Below are 22,487 nucleotides of genomic sequence, written 5' to 3'. Positions count from 1 at the left end.
TTTTTGCACACATGCCAGGCACTCAGGCATACGAAATCATACTAAATTGTCCTAACAGCACCGTTAATAACGTCTGTGCTTTTGGGGTAACCTCAGGAGGCTTGAGCCCCACCACTCGCATAACCTACACCACGTTCACACTCTAGACACCTCAAATAAACAAACAGTCTAAGCAAAACCATGTACTCCTGCTGACTTCACAATCACAGTTTCAAGGTGAGGCCCTCAGAGGCCCTCATCTTTCAAGCAGATGAGTAATATGGTCATAAAATTTCCAGACCCACCACTGCCTTGGACCGTGTACCATTATGCCAGATTTACAGAGAAGTAAAGAGGCTCACAGAGGTAACGTGGCTTCCTCAAGTCCACACATTGGAAGTAGCACAGCCAGGCTGCCAGCCTGCTGCCACGGAGCCAGTGCTGTTCATGGTCTAAGCCCCGTGAAGACTGTCTGAATGAGCAGATGAGCTCTTAGGAAAGAACGTGAATTCTCAGGTCACAGACAGGAGCCCCCGAAGGGCTGTGTCCTCGTTTCCACGGAGCTAAGTGCTCTTGGGACAGGCTGGTGATTGCTCACATCTGTGCACAGCCATATGTCTCTGGAACTGGGCAGTTGACCCCTTAGAACTTTAGGGCATGGTCTTCTTTCAAGAATCTTCAGATCTAAGTCCTTGATTTCACACTTGAAGAAAAGGAGTCCCAGAGAGGTATAATGACTTCCTGTGGTCCCGCACTGAGCCAGTGACGGGAGTGAGACAAAAGCCCAGATCCACTGCCCACTGCTACTGAAGCCCTTTTTACACCTCACCACTTGGGGAATGAGTGAAGAAGTGGGTGGGTTCGTAAGGCAAAGGATGTGTTATCACGGAGTATAACAATCTTCTGTTCACTGTCTTTAGAGCCTAATGTTTGAGAGCTATGGGAAGACTGAATTAGGGCTCACTGGTATATGATGGGGGAGAGGACAGCCGCTTAAACCATTTCCCACCCCATCTCAGAGTGTGGAGATATGAATAAAGCCACTTGCTCCAGTCTCGGTGAGAGAGGCTCACGCCTTAGCTGTTATCAGTTATACCTTAACTACCCTATCCGGTAACCATTTAATAAGGATTAGTTGATAATGAGTTGAATGGAAGCAGATGATGTCAGAAGGAGGCTCATGGGACCTCCTAACAGTGTACTCCGTAATATTTCCTTGGTGCTAGTATCACATGGCAGCTAGGGCACTTGGATTAGATTCCTAGCTCCATCATGCGGCACACTCTCCCTAAGACTCAGGCACGGGTTAATCCCAGCCTCACCTACAGGAAACGGATGCTCCCTATGAGATGAGTGAGGCAGGGGCCCCGTCAGTCTGTCCATCAGCGTATCCTCGACACTGAGTACATGCTGGACATAGTGAGTCTTCAATTAATAATTGTTGAATAAACTGAGACTTGTGAAAAGTACTCAGAATTGAAAGGGTATAGAGAGTTGGAGTGGGACTATTTAGAAGCTATTTTCACAATAAGGAGTCAGGAAGGAAGGAAGGAAGAGGCTCATTGCCCAGGGCAGAAAACAAAATGTCAACAGAGAAGAGTGGGAAACAATGCTGTGTAAGTTTTATAAAATATGTAGTCTTTGTCAAGGACAGCGATCTTCCAGCTGGAATTGGTAGAACATGGAGAGGAGGATACACGAGGAAGTACTATGGAAGCACAGAGGTCAAGATGCAGAAACATTTTTTTTCTCAGCACTTAGGGAAGGTGGCAGTGACACCAGGAACTGGTATGGCTTACGTAAGAAAAAGAGAGATGATGACAAATTCACCTCTCTTCTTTTCTGATAGGGTTGCTAGACTATCAAAGCACTGGGTACTCTGATGCCATGTGTGCCAATTTCAGCAAGGGACATGGAAGTTTCCTTCAGGATGCCTTGGAAGAAATACTTGAGGAATGAAGTCTGAGTGATAGTAAACGCCGTGGCTCCACACTGGTTGAAGAATGGGATGATCTTTAGCTAACTTCATATCTGTTTGTCTTTAGCCTTCCCTGTAAACATTTAATTGATTGTTTGAAATAAAGACTGAGTTGGTTAAAGTGTCTGATGCCATGATGTCAGGAGATACTGCTGGTTAGGGACCTGCAATCAAGACTTCAGTCCAAGAAGAAACAACTGTGATGAGACAGGACCTAGTCGTTAAAGAAGAGTGGTTGTAAGATGGGGACACACTCAGGAATTGGCAGGAAGACCCAATGATGAGCTGAGCTACAAACTGGGAAACTGAATACAGGGCAGGGGGTGCGATTATAATGTTGCAGACATAAGTGCTGAGTTGGAGCAGCAGCAAACTTAACTATAAAGGAAGTCTCCTGGGCACATCACACTTCACTTAAGGACAACATCAGTCACAGAGTTTTAAAAGAGAGTAGAGCCCACCAGCTGGTAGTGTGTGTGCGCATGTGAGCACATGTGCATGTCTGGGGAGGGTCATGTGACTCTGGACGTGGGGAGTGGAGCTGAGCAGAAGTGGTGTTCAAGCTGGATGGAGAAGAGAGGATTAGAGGGATTTATTAGTCATCTTCAAATAATCAATAGGCTTTTTATGTGGAGAAGGATTCATGTGTTTCTTTATTTTACTTATGTATGTTTGCTTTTCATGTCTTTCTTCCAAAAAGGTTTTGAAGTCACTAAAAAGTCTTTAAAATCGACTCTGAGTAACTTCAGAAGTCAGAACTGGGACAAATGGTGACCATTATAAGGAGCCCATCTACCATCTGAATTACAAAGCAGTGAGGTGACCTGCCTAGGCAAGGGGTGGCCTCCCATTCCTAGAAATATGCAAGTGCTGGGTGACCAGAAGTGATGTGTGAACACACACACACACACACACGTGCATGCGAGCGCACTGAGTGGCTTACTAAGGTGTCTTCAGTGTGGCTTCTGTACTCATTCACTTAATTAAATTAGATCCTTCTCTTGCATATATTGTTTTATTTTCAATTTTTCCTTTATAAAACAAACACACTATAGTTGCAACAACCTTTAGGCTCAGGCTGCGGTCATTAATGTCCTGCATGGCTAAACCCAGACTTGTGGAGGGTAAGCTCCCATAATCTTTTGGGAATGTAGCCAGTCAGACCTATCTTCCTGAAATACATGGTGATCATGAGCTTATTAATAAACCATTTCCAGTTATTTTGGAAAGAAGACTAAAAACTGTGGTGGAGCTGGGAATGAAATATACAATAAGACTTTTTTCTCCAATTCCCCAGCCCCTTGCTCTCTGGGCAGCACTGTTCTGCATATATGGGCTTTTCATTTTCCCTCTTCTCTGCTCATGTGCAGACTTGCCTGCCCTTGACTGCTCTTTGACTCCTCAGGGAGGGGGGACTCTAAGGCTATTGACGTGACCAAAAGAGGCATTTCACATTTCATCAAGGAGTTTATGTTCAAAGAAAGGAAAAAGAAATAGAACACGACTCCCTGCTCCCCACCAACTGAAGGCAAATCAAGCAGGGATGAAATTACAACCATCACACTCTCTCTGTTGTCTTTAAACTCATGGCCAGAGGAGTATGGACTCTGCTAGTTCTCCAAAAGTCAGGTTTGAAAATGCAAGAGAACAGCGCTTCCTAGGGAAGTCTTCTGTGGCCTCCCCCAGAAAGTTACCTTTTCTCCCTCTAACCGTATACATGCATCTTTCGTGTTGTCATTTATTTCCGCGTTTGTCTGCCTTTAAGAGGCAAAGTAACAGAATGCTGGGAGCACACACCCTGGAGCTGCAGGGTTGCTGGGTTCAAATCCTGGGTCAACCACTCTACAAGACTCTATGGCCTTGGACAGTTCACTCACTGGGACAATGAGAATAGTTGCGTTTACCTCAGGGGGTTGGTTGCGTGCATCCTGAGATCATGACGTGTGCAAAACCCTCAGTAAAGATCAGCTACTATGACGGTGGTTGTTAATGGAACGGGCCCTGGAGCCTGAGCTGCCTAGTTTCAAGTTTTTCAGGTTTGTCACAGCGTTCTACTATTAACCTCTCAGAGCCTCATTCTTCCTCAGCTGTGAGATGGGAATAACCACAATCTCTGTCTCAAAGAGGGTGATGCAGGGAAAGTGCCTGGCTCATGACACTCAGGAAAGGCTACACTCTGGACTCAGGATTTTTCCCGCCAGTGACTTGTTCTAAGTCATCTCTGTACTCTTAGCGCCTGGCTGGGGGTTGGCACAGAGTGGGGACTGTTGAATCTGTGGACTCTGGCTCTCTTGGCTAACCATCCCCCTAACCCTGCCCTCCCCCAGCACACACACACACCACACTCAGAAACACCATGCACACCACACACACTATCACGCATGAACAGCCCACACATCACAGACACCAAAGTCACACATACACACACCTTTCCTCCTCCCTCAGCTGCTCTGTTGAACTGAAGGGATCTATGTCAGTTTCAAGGGTATGATTCAACTTCCAGGGCCTGTTGCTACAAGCACGAAGTCCCTCATCAGCTGGGGCTGCCTCCCTGGAAAGGTATGCAGAGTGAGTTCCAAATTTGCATTTGGGCCTGAGGAAAAGGGTGTGGAGTTAGTTATTTCTTTTTCTCCCTTCTGATTGTCAAATAACACATCTGCCCAGGCCAAGAGACCATTTCTCCATGCAGAGGTAGAGGTGAGGCTGGTTATTCTTTCCGAAATTCCACACAACTCTAATGAATGCCATATGTGTCACAGTTAACAGGCACTTCTCCCTGAGAAGTCGGCAGTGCAGAGGGTGATGGATTTAATGCCACATTTTAGAGGTGCCGAACATCAGGGCTGGAAGGCTTATTGGAGAATTTCTTTCTTGTCCAGGGCTTCTGAAGCTTTCCTGGAGTTTTAGAACCCCTGGAACTCATGCTGTGCATACGTATCACCAGGCTCCAACCCACAGAGATGATAACTCAGTGGGTCTAGGACAGTGTCCAGAAATTTGCCTTTTAAATGAGCAGCCTAAGTAATTCTGATACAGATGGGCACACAGAGGAAAAACACTAGAATCTCTTCTTTAATTTTTGGAGAAAACTTGATCTCAATAATCAAGTAATTGACACGTGCGGTTAGTGGGCAAAGCTAGGACCAGATCTCAGATCTCCTTGCTTCTAGTCCAGTGGTTTTTAAATGTTTGACTTGAGTCCTTTGGTCCATCCTGCCTTACATCTCTCAGCACTTCAGAATTAAGCTTTTGCCAGAGAAAAACCCTGAATTTGTGTCAGAGGGAAACAAGGCTCTTCTGTGGCCACGGTCTTGTTCTCCCTGTGAGACTCAGTTTCCCCAACAGAATCCCCTTCTTGGCTGTCAAGTGCACTGGGTTACCCCATCATTCTTACCTGAAACTGTCCATATTCCATTTGCCAAGTATGACAAGAAGAAGGGGAAGTTAAGCTTCTCTTAAATAGGCCTATGCCTCCTCCTACTCAGAAGCCAGACTTACTCTCCAAAGCAACAGAGCTTGACTCTCTCAAGACTTCCTGATTGTTTAGGCTAGTTGTCAGAAAATTACAGCCTGAATAAAATTTTATAGGAAAACAGCCATGGACGTTCATTTACATATTGTCTAGGGCTGTTTTTGTGCAAAATGGCAGAATTGTATGGCCTGAAAAGTCTAACAGATTTATCATCTGGCCTTTTAGAGAAAAACTTTATTGACCCTTGACTTAGACGGGTACTTGGGGCACTCCCAGGGGCCATGGAACATGTAATGCAAATTAAACCTGAGCACTCTCAACAAAGAACCTGCAACAAGCACTGTGGTATACTCCGCAGTGTCCCTCTCCACCTCATAGTGTAGCCTTCATGGAGGATGAAATCCCAACTTAAAGACTATCTTGCCAAACAGTCTTGGTCATTTCAGAAGCTTATTTGGTAGGCGATGAAATTTTCATAGTGATTTTTTTTGCTTTGTGGAATTTGTTAAAGAGTCTATTGTGTCAAAGAATATCTTAAATTAGGCCTGATAAGATGATGGTTTCTTTATTAAGTACTAGGCATCTCCTCTCCCCATAATTTCCCTCATTCTTCACCACTACTAAATATGGTTAGTTGGCTTCATGTTTGCATGGGTATGTCATTTCCTTCCTGGATCCAGAATGTTTGTGAAAAGCAGGTCTAGCAGGGATGAACCCAGAGCTGAGGGATACTCGCAAAAGCAGTTTCTTTCCCATTTTCATTTTTTGTTTTTGTTGCTCAGCAATGATTTTAGAGGAGTAAGAGAGATTCTAAGTTCCTGAGGATGTGGTATAAAATGATTTGTGAGCCATTACTGAGAGATGATCCCTGAGTAATATTTTTCACTGTACCTCTCAGTTTCATAAATTCCTGTATATCCACACATCTTTTGGCAAATGATTTTTACTATAAGAGAGTTGATGTATAAACTCTTCACCAAAGAGTTTTTACTGAGAGACAAGAACAAAATATAGTAAAAGGCCATCATCATGATGTGTGTTCCTATAGGAGACATAATTGCAAACTTGTTATTGTAGGAAGACTAGCTTCACGCTGAAGCTCATGGGGTTTGGAATTAGAGCTCCTGACTTGAAATAATAGCATCTAGTTTATAGATTGGATTATGGATTAAATGGAACTTTGGAGTATAGATTGAATAAGAACATTTATATTGTAGTCTAAGCACTGCAGTTGGTGGTCCATGGAACCTTGTTTTTGTTGTTGGCGGTGATGATGGTGTCATTCCCAGCAGGGTTAGATTAGGTAGGGCATTATAGTTACACTCTCATGAGGTATGCCAGTCAGAAGGAGACTTTGGAAAGTGGTAAATCAATTGCATTGATGGGCTTACTTAATGGCTTCTCATTATTCGTGCTTTTTATCCTGTAACTAGAAGCCCTTCCCTCTATGATTTTGAGCTAAGGCTGTACATTACTTTGACTATTAGGATGCTAGCAAACATGCCACAAGTAGAAGCTTAAAAAGCCCTTGAGTGTCTCCCCTTCTTTTGCTTGACTGAGTTTTCTTGAATATGGAATCCTACTAACTCCGTGGGACCACGTCTGGATTAGCCTGCTGTAGGGTGAGCGATCAGACAGAGCTGAACTGTCACAGCCAACATCATCTTGGACCAGTCCACCTTCAAACATGTGACACAGAAGCTCAGCCGGGATTAGCTGAGCTGCCTGCCTAACTCAGCTGACCACAAATGCATGAGTGAGCCTGGTCAAGGTCAAGCAAGCTCAGCGCGGCTCAGCAGAACTTCCCAATCATCTGTAAGTCCAAGAGAAATAATGCCTGGCTGTCATTTAAAGCTAATAAATTATGGAGTGATTTGTTAAACAGCGATAAGTAACTGGTAGGGCAAGTGTAGACTATTCACTCAGTCCTAGTAAATGATTAGTTCATGAAGGGAACTGTGAACTGTTCCGGGGTCATCAGATGTTTTCCTTCTTTATACAAATCATGGTGGTGTAGAAGCCCCAAGATGAAAATAATGCTCAAAATAGCACCTATGTCCTTTGTTAAAATACTGAGGCTGCAGAGATGGCTAATTAATAAATAATATGATTACTAATATGTTAAAACTGAAGATGCATTCTGAAGCTTTTCTCACTGCTTATAGAAAGGAAGTCTCCTGGAAAGAGACACACCTAATTCAGGTTAAAAATAACACAGCTAAATTTCTGGGAAAAAGGACAACAGTTTGGAGGAAAAAAAATGTTAGCCAAAAAAGAAAAAAATTGGTTTTCCTTTTCTGTAGACATCATGGGCTTCCTGAGTTCCTGTGTCATCCTGTTCATGATGAAAGAGGCTGAGTGAGAGACTAGTATGGCTTAAAGTGCAGCAAGAGGCAGAATTGGTTTCTAAAGGGAGAGCAGATAGGCATAAAGAGAAGATCATGAGTGGGAGGGATGCTGTCACCCAGCCATGATGCCAGGCTTAGTGGATGATTGGGCTCTGGGTGATAGGGCTGAGCAATTCTGAAGCTCCCTGGACAAACGGAAGTGTTCAGCATTGGAAATTCAAAGCAGTGAGGGAGAGCTGTGAATGTTCTTCAACTGTAGACGTGCAGCAAAATTGTGAGGTGCAGTGGGTAGGCAACTTGTGATAAGGAATCAGAGCTCATTATGGAGAGTGTAAAAGTATATGTCATTCATTCATTTATTCAAGATTAAGACACAAACTGTATTTGGGGCCAAGTATTGGAGCATGTAGGATGCCAGGATACTAAGATGGAATGTGAGTTCCTTTTCTTTCTACTCCGTCATACTTTCCTGACTTCATGCCCCATTGAGAAGTAATGAGGTCCTGTATGGAGTAAGGCAGGGAGCAGTAAATGAGGGTAAGATCATGGGGACCAAGAAGGTAGAATCTGTGGGAACCAGCATGGTCAGGGGGTTGGTGAATGAAGACCCACATATGACAGTAAGATGTTTGAGGAAAGGGTGATACGAATAGAAATTAGAAAGTCATTGCCATGGGGACCATTCCGTTCTTTGAATGTCCAGTTTGAAGAACCATCCTTTTCCCAACAACAATTGGGAAAATGGGCAAGGCAAGAATAAAATGTTGAGTCTGGATTTAAAGATTCTGGCTAAATTCTTAGAGTAGATGAAATCACACACATATTAAAAAGTAGTGAAGAGAAAAAAAGTATGGAAACCAAGTAAATAACTGGGAAAACGCCTCTCTTTTAAGGGTCAGGAGCAAGAAGGGCATCCCTCAAAGGAAAACAAGATACATTTATGTTGGAAAATTTCCAAAGTGTAGTGTCAATAAAGAGATGGATATTTAACATGAGGTGTTAATATAGTGGGATTGACGTGCACTGATTTGATTTATGACTTTCTTCATTATCTATAAAATGGGAAGCAAAAAATTGCTGCTCTAGCATTTGGTGACTGAGAATCTGGATATTTAAGGATAAAAAAAGTGTTATTTTTGCATATATATTAGTTGATTTTACTTTAATATTTCTGCTTCTCAACATCCTGTCAGTATAGCACAGGGAAAGGCTCGCTCTCTCTGAACCTAGAGGACTGAGAAAGACGTCAGAGATGGGAAAGAAAGGGACTCAGGGATGTAACCTCACCTTCCACTCTGGAGAAGGAAGGAGATACGTTGGCTAAACTGGGGAACTACGCAGGGCAGAGAGGGCTCTGGCCCACCTCCCTGCTAAGGACTCTGGGAGGACACTATAATGCAGAGCAGCCACAAGCCAAGAAGGGGAGCCCCGGCATGGTTTCTGAGGATGATCTGGTGTAGAGAGGGTTTTGTTGGCAGCCCTGAGATTCCTGGTGAAACAGAAGAGACGCTGGGTTTAGAGCCCTTAAGTCTGCAATGGGGCCAACTAAGGTGGGGTTGAGGAGACACTGCAACAGAAGCCAAGAGGTAGCATCCTGTCCAAGGCTAGTGAAAAGGACTAGCCTAGACTCAAAGAGGTCTGTAGTGTCAGTAGGAAGTAAGGAGGTTCTTGGTGGGGGCTTATGGGGTAGAGGGATCAGACTCAAATGGACTGAGAAGAAGTTTGTAGAGGAGTTCATTATTCACGGATGTCAGCATCAGTGAACACCCAGGGATGAAGCAAAATCAAGGATAGTAGGTGAGATGCTGCCCAGCACACACTCAGACAGCCTTAGGAGTGACCTTCACCCAGCCCCACGGGGTCAAGTCAGCCACCCTCCCGCACAGTCAGAGATGAGCAGGGGTGAGGAGAGAACCGAGAAAAACAGCAATTATTTCAAAGAGATGGCCTTAAATACGACTGTGTGATTTGACTGTTGATAAAATTCATTTCTCAATTTGCATGGACTAAATTTTTACATGTCATTTCCTGAAGTATTTATCAAATTGTGGTTCACGTGAAGAAAAGTGAAATAACAGAAATAGAAGAGCCACTTGTTCGTTGTATGTCAGAGTTTAATTCTGGTACAGATACTCAGTCTCTCTAATTTGTCATGATTCGTGTCCTGTTTGCCTAGCTCACCGCTGTCTTGTGACTAGGATGGTAAGCCCTGTTGAAGGTGGGTGCATTTTTGTATTGTATGCGGCTTGATTTGTCTGAAGAATAGTAGGTATTTGGTAAATGCTATGAGAAACAAATGTTTCCTTCTACTGTTTAGCATGTCCAAATTGTAATCAAGGGTCTTTGGAAAAGTGTGAAAGGGTTGACATTTGGTTTGGGGTAATTTCCTCCCTCCCTCTCCATCCCCTTCTCTCAGAATATATTTATCAGTCCTCTCCAACTAACTTTAAAGAAAGGATCACAATCCCATTTAGACAAACAAATGGCAGATAACAATGTAGTATGTCCTGTTTCTTACAGGTACTGGTTCATTAACTGATTTCCATCCTTGGCCTTGGGGTGGCATTCCTGCAGCGGGGTGGGATCTATGGGAACGGTTAGAAGAGAGATCTGAGGTTGAGAAACCCTTCAAGTTATAGCAGTGGGTTATTCAGCTTGGGTGGATGCCCTGCTTCAATAGGAAGCTTTGCCTGTGATAACTAAACAGTAATGCAGAGATTTTCATGGGGGATGGAGACAACACTCTCTCTTAATCCCCAAAAGGGAAAGAAAATCTAGTCTTGAAGTTTTAAAAGTCCACCCAAAATGAGCTTTTAAAATTTTTTTTCTTTTTTTTTTAGTCGAGTTTCATTGCTTCCTCCTTGTGAATGAAATATCACACAGGCATGGGTATCTGAAGGTTATCTATAGCTTTGCCTAAAATGGTTATAATTGGAGAAATGAAATAGTGCTAACTGCAGAGCCTGAATAACATTATAACATTATGCAAAATGAAGGCACTTTAGAAGAATAAAGGAACGATGACAATGCAAATCAGAGGCAGTGAAGGTCAGACGTTTTGCATAAAGTGCCTTGCAATCTAATTCATGTGAACTTAGCCGGAGGAGAGAAAAGTGACTTATTAAAGCACGGTACTTTTTCAAAGAGCATTACTGCAGAGCTCTGGGTCTGCTTACAAGTCCCACAGGCTGCTGCAGGGATTGGGCACGGAGCTGGGTATAGGCACAGCTAAGCTGAAATTATAGAACCTTTGTTCAGAAATCAAATATCTCAACCTCGTGATTGCACTCAAGCTGGCTTTCTTAACCCTCTGATGGCTGAACTGAACGGGTTTTTCTTAGGGAACAGAATTAGGCAATATTTATAGTTATTTATAAGCTATTATGTTTATTATCTCCTTTTATTCTCAGAGCCACTTGAAGCATAACATTTTATTTTATTTTATTTTTTTACAAGTGAGGCTATGGAGGCTCAGAAAGTTAAGGATTAGCTTGTGGGACCCTACTTACAAGTTTGGGGCCAACATGTAAAACTCTGCTAGAGTCTGGATTCCAAAGTTAATTCACAGTATCATACTGCCTAGAAATAACTGTTGTTATGTCTTAAAAAGATCAAGTCCCTGCGTGTAGTGTGAGGTCTTACACATGGTAGAAGATTCTTTAGCTTGGCTTTATAGAAGCATAAATCCCTTGACAGCTAATGGCTGCCTTTATTTCTCTTTCAATGTCAGATTCCTTTGCTCTAAGATAAAGGTGCAGACCAGTCCTGGGCTCTAACTTCCCATCCTCTTTTCTGACTCAGTAGACAGGATAATACTTTACTTCATAATGCCATTGAAAGACTCCAGTGTGTTTCAGAGCAGGAAGTACCATACCGAGAAAACCAGAGACCAAGGTCAGGCTTCCTGGATTGGACCCGTGGTTCCACCATTTACTAACCATGTATCCTTAAGTAATTTTCCCTGACTATAAAATGGGGTAATACAAAGCTGGCTCAAAGAGTAATATAAGGAAGAAAATAATCAGCCACTGAAAGTTCTTAGTGTAGTGACTAGCATTGCAGTAGAGGTTCTGTAGATGTTGGCTCTGTTATGTTTTACAAAAATCCCTAACACCCTTCTGACACACTCAAGCATAGGACTAGAATAAATTGTCCATCATGACTAGAGCCAAGAAAGAGTTTCTACTCTTCCCTCAAAAAGGTCATTAGTGGCTGGTCTTGCACAGACTAACCTGATCATTAGAACAGACTGAAACTGCTGGGTAAACATACAGAGACTCAGTCTCATTTTAGAACTGTAATCTGGGCTGCACATGAAAACTTAAGGAGGTTTTTAGAAATACTAATGTCTGGGCTCCACCCGGGTCCCACCTGAGACCAGCTAAACCAGCCAAGATTGAGAACCACTATACCATAATTTTAACAAACACCTCATTCTTGATAAGACAAGAACACTAAGGTCAGGTCTTCACTGAGAAAGCTTTCCTTAGGCCCTGGGTTTAAAAAAAAAAAAAGCAACAACCCTGTAAAGAAAGCTTACTTGGCTAGTTAGACATGGTTGAAGATAAATGACGAGGACAACTTGAAGACCTCCCTGACCCTAGGAAGTAGAACTCTTTCTGTATAATTTACACAAATAAATAATTCATAGAGTAATGCAGAAGAAAACAGAGGCTTTGGCAGTGCTCTGAGTTCCACAGGAATTCAGCAGAGAAAAAGGGCACATGTGTTAGAGGGAAAAGAGAGAAGGTCTTTGGCTTCAGATAGAGTTGAGTTCAAATCAGCCCTCACTCCATACTCATTGTGCTGACTGTGGAAAAGTTACTATATGATGAGGGATGCCATCTATTTGGCGAGATTCTTTGAGAATTGTTAAAAATACTTCAAATTTAGTCTAATGTTTGGCTTACAGTAAACATTCAATCAATGGTAGCTATGATTTCTGTGGGATAAAGTCCTCAGAGATAACGTCCTGGAGGAGACCATTCAGGAAGGCTTAAACCAAGCCTTAAAAAATGAGAATGCTGTATGTTCTGCTTGTGTTAAAGGCAGAAGAGGGAAAGAAGTTTCGGAGTACAAGGCACTGAAGGTGGAGTATGGTCATTGGATGGTACAGGAGTGTTAGTTATCTGCTTAATATCCACTTCCATCTTCCTTCTTGATAACAGCAACCTCTGCAATGTGTAGAGTCCCAGGTGGCAAATCATAATTGCTTGAATTCAGTCATGAACACCTTTTCCTTTTGTAAAAGGCAATTTTCTTGCTTCCCTTCAGCTAAGGGAGATGATGAAATCCAGTTCAGGCCAATGAGAGTTGAGGGGAACTTGGCTGGAAGGCTGAGATGTTTTCTTTCCAAATAAAAGGGACAGATAGATAACTTCTTTCTTCTTCTTTCAGCCTTTATTAAAGTTGTGTTCCTTGGAGCTATGGAATCCATTTTGTAACAATTAGACAATAGCAATGAGAATGAAAGACCGATTTATTAAGGATAGTGAAGTTGAAAGACAAAAGGAATGGGTATTCTTGATAGGTATCCTTGAGCTGCCATATTACTTTAGGATTAATTTCTCTATAAATTTCTTGATATATGATGGAGAAAAATCTCATATTTGCTTAAGCCTCTGTTAGACCCTGTTTCTCTTATTTGCAACCAAAGCATTCTTAACTGATATACATTGCTAAAGCACTGAGGAATACTACTTCCTTTCCCTCTGTAAAATCATGGCCTGGTTGATCCTTTTCAGATAATTATACTCACAGATCTAAGAGAAGAAAGACCCAGAAGGAGCCCTTTTTTTCGTAGAGATAGATGAGAAGGAGATCTTGATCACCTAGGACTTTTCTTCCAGGAAATGTGTCTCAAACATTTCTAATAGCACACATTTCTTCTGCAGATTTTAGGAAAGGCTACCTGGAGCACAGCCAAGCTGGCATGGCCACTGCCTGCTTGAGACAAATGATTCATCCAGTTTCTGGAAAACACAACCATACCACCCAAAACAAGAGAGCCAGTCCATTGTTTCAACACAATGTGAGGCATTCCCAACAGTTTGCTCAGTGTCTTCCACCAGACCGCCAGAGTCAAACCTAGCGCATCAGAGTACTCTGAGAGGACCGGAGTCATGTTTTCTAAAGGTTGATGATTCCTTTGTCATTTCAGGTATAAGCTGTTGTACATGTGTGCGGCTGTTAGTACAAAATTTGCTTCTATCAAGTTTCAGGGACTGTAAGAATATAAATCATACCAAACTGTTTGTTTTCATGAAAACACCAATGTGTTTGGTGCTACACAGTGCCTATTTGGCTACTTGATGAAAACAGATGACACTTACACATTTAACATGAGCTCCCATTTCTTAACCAAGGGTTCACTGTGTAAGGGAACCATCTTGTCATGGTTTCCACTCTGGAGCCTTGGGTCCTTGTCAGGGCCAAACACTGGAGGTGACACTCTCTTCCCAGACTGGACCCTGCCATGTTCAGAAAGCAGCATTGAGAATGTTCACTTTATGACCATACAACCTTGGGAGAAGGATTTTCCTTTACTGACCTTGGCATTTCGGTTTAAGGGAAGGAATATCTGCAAAGTTCTGGCTTTCCTGGATGATGAACTGAACTCAGTATTAGGAGGGCCATATTCTCCTCTTGGGGAGAAAACAGAATGAGCACCTAGGCGTCTCTCCAAAAATAATATACCTGCGTCCAGCTCTTCAGCGCTTCAGAAAGCTTGTTTCCTCTCCTGCCCCTGTCCCCCCTCCACCCCTCTACTCTGCTTTTATCACTTTTTTTCATGGATGATTTCAGCATTAAGTTGGCCCAGGAACACAAATCCATTTTCCTAGTCACTTCCACTAAACTGTTAATGGTGCGGAGAAGGGTGGGCAGGGGGTGGGCAGGAGCTATTGGAGGAATTTGACGGGGAGAGGACAGTCCACAGAGAAGGACTTTCATTTGTTACTTTTTATACTTCTTGATGTTTGGGAGTTTTTGCAATGAGTAAATATTCATGTATTAGTTAACTGTGTGTTCTTTTTACATAAAAAAGAAAATTCTTATTTTCTTTATCATAGCATCTATCTTTGGAAATGGACTTTTGGCTGGACAAACAGAATAACAAGAGGTGATGTTTCATAGCTCTTTTTAAATTCTAAAAGAATAACTTTATTTCCTTTTAAAATTTTTAGTATGCAAATTTTTACACACAGAAAAGTAGACAGCATATTGTAATAGATACTTAAACCTTGATTTTATACTTACTAACATTTTGCTGCATTTGATTTATCCTTGAAAATTTGCTTAGTATTTTAGAGTAGTTTATGTTTTAAAGCAAATTACAGACATCTTGACATTTCACTCCAAATATTCCATAATGCGTCTCTAAAAATGAGGCTATTATCTTACATAATGATCATACAATTATCATACCGCTCAAAATTAACAGTCATTTCCTAGTGCCATGTCATGCCCATTCCAAATTCAAATGTCCTCAGTTGCCCCAGACGTTTCTTTCATAGCTGACTTGTTCGGACCACACACTGCATCACTGCACTGGGGAGTCCTTTGTGGCCTTTTTGAAAGGCATTTGAAGGGCATCAGGATTAGGAAGGCTGCCTTGATCCCCAGCTGGAAGGATGCCATGATGGAGAATAGCCTTCCTTTCCTTGGGTGATGGCTTTGCCTGGCAGAGGCTAAAGCACTCAGCATTCTTGCTTAATGACCAAGAACCAGAACAGGAACTGGCCTGTGATTACCCACTGACGTGAGTTTGGGATTGGGTGACCAGTATGGAAATCACATGCAAATCTAAGCAAACTTTACTAACTTCCCACAAAGGGGTCAATGAGAAATGACAAGCATGAGGATTATTACATCTATTAGGAAAAGAGAATATGTCCTTAGATATGTTGAATTGAGGCTTTGTTGCTTTATAGCAGTTTTAACTCTATTTTCGCTCTTCAAAGAAGGGACTTTAGCCACTTATCCACAGCTTTCTGCTTAAACGTTGAGACTTGAATTCTTTGTGTTGAGCAGCAAATCTCCTTAGCTGATCAGGGCACATACTGCCCCTTGATGGCCCCAGGAGTCCCAAGTTCAAGTCCTAACTCTGCCAATAACCCCATGTGATTTTTGCTTCAGCTTTAAAAATCACTCATAAATGTTGGCAAACAGGGGGCTTAGCCCAGTGTTCTTTAAGATGATTTCAATTCTGAAGTTCAGGTATCCCTGAAAAAGACTGTCTTTGTTGACTCCAAAATTGTCTCTCTGGCATTGGTGGAGATTGAAGGCATACATATTCCTTTAGTGTGCACTGCTAGGAACAGAAAAACCCCATTCGTTTTCTTATATTGTAATTTGATTGTCTAGTTTCACATTTTGTTTACTTGTTTATAAGAGAGACTCTCAATAGGGCACTTGGGTATCTTCGTCCAATTTGGAGTTTTGCTTCCTCTGAAGGATCTTAAACAAACAAAGACTTTTTTGACAAGTCTCATGGGTACACTATGATAGAACTTTACAACCAATCATTGCTTAAGACATCAGGTAAACCAGATACCTTCAAAGATGGAGGGTGGGTGAGGGGACCTGGATGTTTGGAGATAGTGTCTGGTTTCCCTGAACAACTGCCATCTTCCAGCTTTGACCACTGAGAAGGGGAGGGGGAAGACATTCCCTGAGCCCCTGCTATAGGCCAGCGCCATACACGCATGGCTTACTTCATCTTTACCACAGTTACAAAAAGTAGTATTATTATTCCTGTTTTCCAGATAAGGAAACTAAGTTATAGGAGACAATTTAAAATCATCTTCTCAAGGTCATACAGAAAGGAGGAATCCGTGGATCCATGGCCAGACTCGATGCCAAAGCCCTTGGTCTCTGTCCTTCTCATTGCCAGCTCACCTGTCTCTCTCTGACCAGGACAGGTATTGATAGTGGCCCCGGTTAAAAGTTGGGAATGTATACATGACAGAAGTAACATTCAAGAGATTGTCTTCATGAACGTTTGGGTTGGTTGGTTGAGTTTTGAGCTGCAGTCCTCAGGAATCAAGAGCTCTTCTGTCACTTAATATTAAATTACCTGAGCTCTCAGTTAATCCCAGGTCTTCACCCCTGTTCTTTCCTGGCTGGGGTGATTCTTCCCCTTCTTTGCCTGAGTTCTCATCACCTCCTTCTCATCCTCCTTCTCTTCACCTTCACAGAGAGCCTGATCTAGCCCCTCAGATGGGGTTGGGGCTCTGTGATACACTCTTCCAGCTCCCTGGCCATCTCCTCTTGGAGCATATATTTATATATATTTAGTTGCTGCGTATAGTGAGGCACGGTAGCAGAGAGCTTAAGAAACTGGGCTCCAGAACCGACCTGTTGGGATAATGACCTAGGTGTGTCTACTTACTAGCTGTACAGCCTTTAACCAGGTTACTTAACTCCTATGCACCTCAGTTTCCTCATCTGTAAAGTGAGTTAAGGATAGTACCTAGAACCACTGGATAGCAGTGATGATTAAATCAGTCCATCCAAGTAAAGTCCTTAGAACAGTGCCTTGCACATACATAGCAAGCACTCAGTCATTTTTTCCCTTACTTTCTCAATGGGCAGTAGTTCTAATGGAGGCGTCACTGTATGTCTCACTTAGTAGCATATGCCCTGTGTCTGCTCACAGTGTAGCTGCTCAGGAAGTATTTATTGCATGCTCTATTTACTACCTTTCTAAATTACACAGCTCTGCATCCTACTAAACACTTGCCTGGGAACTTTCATGTATATAATCTCTTGTGACTCGCCTTAAGTTAGTTCTTATCGGCATAACGATTTTACTGATGAGGAGAGTGAAGTTCAGAGAGGTAAACTGCCCTGCTTCAGGACACACAGCTGTTAAATATTTGAGGCAGTATTGGAACTCAGCTCTGGGGGACTCTGGGCCCACTGCTCTTGCTTTTTTCTCTTCCCTAGGCTGCCTCTTTGTGCCACAGAAAGAACAATGAACCTTATGTAAACCCTGTGTAAATAGGAGGTTCTGGTTTCATGAAACCAAAGCCAAAGCAAAGTAAGCAGAAGTTAACAAAAGAGTCACAGTCATCTGATATTTAAAGAAAACAAAAAACAAACCAAAAAAACCTCTTCCTTGTTTCCTAGATACCAAAAATGGATGTAGATTCCTAAGTAGCGACTGAGAATCATTCAGGCTTCTCCCATGAAGGTCACAGGTTTCTGCCTGGAGAACTAAAGAGCCACCTGCTAATGTGGATCAATAAGTAACCATCGTGGTCCTCTGGGGCCACTCGGAGCTGCAGTAATTCCCAGTGTTGGACGACTAAGCTAGGAGACTTCTGCGGACTCTGACTGTTTGTATTTGAGATGTTGGTGCTTCTCAAACTTTAAGGTGCACTTGTGTTCCCTGGGAGGCCTTATCACAATAGTAGGTTCAGATTGAGTAGGTCTGAGGAGGGGCCTGAGATTCTGCATTTCTAACAGGTTTCCAGCTGATGCCAGTGCTGCTGGGTCATGGGTCACCCTTTGCAAAGCAAGGGTTTGTAGAACTTCCTAGGACTGTATTTTAGACAAACACAGAGAATCTCATAAAGGATGGCCTTTGCAGTCACAGAAAGGGCAGGGGTCTGCTGGGGGAGCCACTGGCGTTCAGGTCTCACTCTGCTGCTTAGTGGGAGTGGACCTGTGGGCCAGCTTTGCTCTCTTGAGATGTGGGCGTCCCCACCTATAAGTGGGCATGCTGAGTATTGGGAGGGAGCAGTGGTTTGCAGCCACTTACCTGTAAGGCCCCTTTCAGTTCAGGTTGTATGACTGCCTGGCTCATTCTAATGCCAGGACTGAAGTTAAAATTCTTTTTTTTTCCTAAAGGAAGTGCGGAGGGACTTGGGGTCTTGTGAGAGACTCCTAAGCGGTATTCAGTGCCCCCGGAGACCCCTGTCGGCAGTACGACTTCCTCACCTCCCTCTGCTCCTCTGTGGGCAGTGACCGCTCGCAGGGTAGCCAAGGACACTTCGTCACCATGATACACCGGTATCGGTCCCAAAACTCCCTGACCGTGAAGGCAACCTTGGAAAAATGACAGTGACCTTTGGGTGGAGCAATACAGTCATGGGCCTTCAGAGCCGGAGTGAAGCTTGAATGACGCAGAGCCAAAGAAAGGCCTTATCCCAGCCGAGGAGACTAAGCCAAGGACACACAGTCAGCTGGAGAGAAGTCTGGGCCCGGAGCTCCTGTCGGCTCACTGCCAGCCCCACACTTCCCCGCGGTGTAAACCAGTGCGAGGGGCAGGTTTTGACTATATGCCCTGGGTATCCTTAGGCAACTGTCGTAAAACACAATAGCACTCTAGCCTGAGGAACACTGGCTGTGTTTTCCAGTTGCTCTTGGTGTTCTTATTTTATTTGTTTATTTTGCATTCCTAATTTAAAAATAAAATTCCTAATACCTATTAAGTATTGTTGGAAGTAATTGAAGACACTGAACTTGAAAGCTGCCTTCCTTCTCCTATCGAATGTGGGGAATAAAAACTTTATGACCACACGCTTTATCATAGGGTGTTATTGGCGTGGCTTTCTTCCCATGAAGTGAGATACTAGGACTATTATGAAAAGAAAGACGGGCTTCCACAAGTAGAGTCCATGTCTCACGGGGGAGATCATCCCACTGACCACCATCATGGACTTCTTTGGACAGACCGTTGGTCAGCTTACAGTCAGAGCTGAGTTGGTGTCGGGGCCGTGGAAGGTGTCCCAAGAGGTACAGACAGACGTTGTATGTGGAGCCCAGGCTCCTAGCGCAGTGAATTGTCGTGATGTCTCCAGTGGGAGAGCCGCCAGACTATAAAGTATCAGGCATATATTTGCCTTGTCACGATGCAGTCAAGCATTTCTCCTCCCATCCCTCCTGCTGCTCCCAGTGCCAGTCTGGAACCAGCCCCCTGCCCTGGGTCTCCCTAACGCCTTACCTTGCCCTTTGCTCTCCGTGCTGCATAGCCCTGTCACTCCATCTTAGTGCTCAGAATGGCGGTCTGGGTTCTGCTCAGCTTTTTCCCCTTGACTTGTCAGGTCGCATTGTCCTTCTGGCTCCGCTGTTCCAGGTCACCTGAATAAGCTCTGTTAAGTCATCACTGCCCCTGGGGGCTCCCCCATTGTATCACCTCATGGGCCAGTGCATTCATTTTTTCTTGCTGCTGGAACAAGTTAGCACAGACTCAGTGCCTTAAGCTGCAAATTGATTATCCTACAGTCTGGAGATCAGAAATCCAAAATGAACTTCACTGGGCCAAACTCAAGTTGTCCGCATGACTTTTTAACTTCTAGGGGAGATTCTGCTTCCTTGCCTTTTCCAACTGCTAGAGACTCCTCGCCTTTCTTGGCCCGTGGCTCCCTTCCTCCACTTCCAAAACTGGCAACAGCCCGGTGAGATTTTCTCATGATGTCATCTCTCTGGTTCTGAGCCTTCTGCCTCCCTTTTCCCCATGAAACGACCCTGTGATTATATCGGGCCACCTGGATATTCCAGGATAATCTCCCTGTCATAAATACAGTTTATCAGAAACTTTATTCCCCTTGCCATGTAGTATAACCTACTCACAGGACCCAACTTGCAATTTGTTTCCTGGTCTTGGGAGAAGATTCTACTCAAAGAGGGGCAGGCGGTGGCTTGTGGAGACAGTTGGTCAGGGAAGATAAAAGAGGCCTCCGATGCATTCTTGCCCCTCGACTACACAGCTTGCTCTCACCTACATCACAGTTTTGCTAAGAACCATCGTATCTTGCTGAAAAACATGATGAGACTACAACAGAGACTCAGTATGTAAGCTCTTGCCATCAAAAAGACAAAATAAGCATGCATCAAATACTTAGTACAACTCAAGGAACATCTATTATTAAATGTAACGTAAGTTATCAATGCAGGAATGAATAATAATAGTTTTAGACATTTTTTAAGATAACTTTGTCAAACAATGCACTGAGTACTTCCCATGCAGATTATCTCTTTTGATTTGTAAAACAGCTTGGGAGGCAGGTGCTATCCATATGTGCAAGTTGAAATAAGGAAGTATAGGCTTAAAGAGGACGATTATATTGCAGAAGGCCACACAGCTGGTATACGGAGTGGAAGGATTTGAATCTAGGTTGGATTCCTTTTCCCAAACACAACCGCTAGGCTTCAGTGCCAGTTTAGGTGTTCAGAGGAGGTGCAGTCACAGTAAGGTGTGCAGTAGCCACGAAGTGCTTCCTGAAGGTGAAGGTGAACACACGTGGGAGCGGTTGCTCAGTGGGAATCCCCTTAAAACCCCCCAAGACTGTAGGGGAGATCGGAACTTCTTTACACGTCAGCTACCGGAACGTTTACCCCCAGGGTTCACCAGTGCTATTAGGAGAACTTGCATTTATGAACCATTCTCCTTTTAGTCTGACTTCCCTTTCCCATTTTGGCAAGGTGACTAAGAGAAGTCAGCCTCGCTTTCTTTAGGTCTGTATTGTCCCCTTCCCTTCCACCCCTGAGGGAACATTTGCTGCTGTGGCCAGATGAGTTTGTGCTTGGGTGTGGGGAGGACTGACGGAAGTACTGATGGGGGGTGTGCTCCCCTGTGCTCCAGAGACTGCTGGAGGGAGCACCAGTCATTGTGGGAGAATCCGGTTAGAGACTGCAGGCCACACCAGTCATTCCTCCATTCATTCATTCCTTCCTTCTTTCTCGAGTATTCATTTTATAGGCAGTATGGATAAAGAAATGAGCAAAACGTGGCTTCTTTTAAAGATCTAAGAATTTATAGGAGAGAATAAGAATCATTATCTCTGAATGAGTAAATTTAGACTCAGATGCAGCAAGTAAGTATTACGCGCAAAGTGTCAAGTGTCTATTATATGCGTGTACATGTGTGTATATCTCGCTATATTCTAATGCATTTATATATATATTGTAACTGCTGCTAGGGTGAGAGCTCTTTGAAGACTAAGACTGTTTACACCCCCTTTGTTTCTTTAGAGAGCACCACATGAATTCTCACCCATAGTAAAGCCTTTAATAATGATGGTGTCAGAGCAGATTAATCCACTTTCCACCAGGGAGGTTCCATGGAGATGGCCATATTTGTTTTGCTTTGCGTCAAGTCACTAATTCTGAGACAGGGAAAGTCATGGTGTTACTCCTTGATGTGGTTGTGGAAGGGTCCTAGGATTTCAGAGGTAGATTGGTTTCTAGGTGTCACAGGTCCTAGGCATGTGAAACAAGACAGCCTAATGCTTAAGATCCTGAGCTTCAGAGGCAGACAGATCTGGCTCCTAAATTTGCTTCTGCCACCTCTCCTTTCTGGGAGACCGTGGTTCACGTGTCAGATAGATCCATGATGATAATGATGAGAAGCTCATGTTCATAGTGAGTCCTTACTATGGCCAGATACTAGTTTGAGAGCTCACATGAGAGAAATTATTTTCCCATCTGTTAGATGGAAAAACTGAGGCAAAGAGAGGTTAAGTAATTTGCATAAGGTCACCCAGATAGGAATAGGTTTCAAATCAGATGAGCTGGCTACAGCACTTATACGCTGTTATTATTGAAATTCTTATGATATTTGTGACTTCTCCATGGGAATTTATACAAGGAATTGTGATTTCAATAGAACTGGGATGGAAGTTTCTCAAACCTGAGTTTGGATCCAATGCTGGCTTTTTCTTAGATCTTTTCCTTCTAAAATTATGAGCATCATAAAAGCAGA

At 43.3% G+C, this 22,487-nt stretch overlaps 1 long non-coding RNA gene across 1 annotated transcript in view; it reads left to right on the top strand.

Moving 5' to 3' along the window:
• LOC135318683 (uncharacterized) overlaps positions 1 to 19,205 on the top strand; it is a 99,042-nt gene extending 79,837 nt beyond the window's left edge. The window contains exons 2-3 of the long non-coding RNA XR_010376954.1: positions 17,909 to 18,155; positions 18,632 to 19,205. This is a non-coding gene — a long non-coding RNA (uncharacterized LOC135318683). The remainder of the gene's footprint in view (positions 1 to 17,908; positions 18,156 to 18,631) is intronic.
• Positions 19,206 to 22,487: the final 3,282 nt, after the last annotated feature.

This window comes from Camelus dromedarius, chromosome 20 (genome assembly GCF_036321535.1).
Source record: "Camelus dromedarius isolate mCamDro1 chromosome 20, mCamDro1.pat, whole genome shotgun sequence".
NCBI classification, from domain to species: Eukaryota; Metazoa; Chordata; class Mammalia; order Artiodactyla; family Camelidae; genus Camelus; species Camelus dromedarius.
Note: the sequence above shows the minus strand (reverse complement) of the source record. Positions and strands in the feature narration are given on the sequence as shown.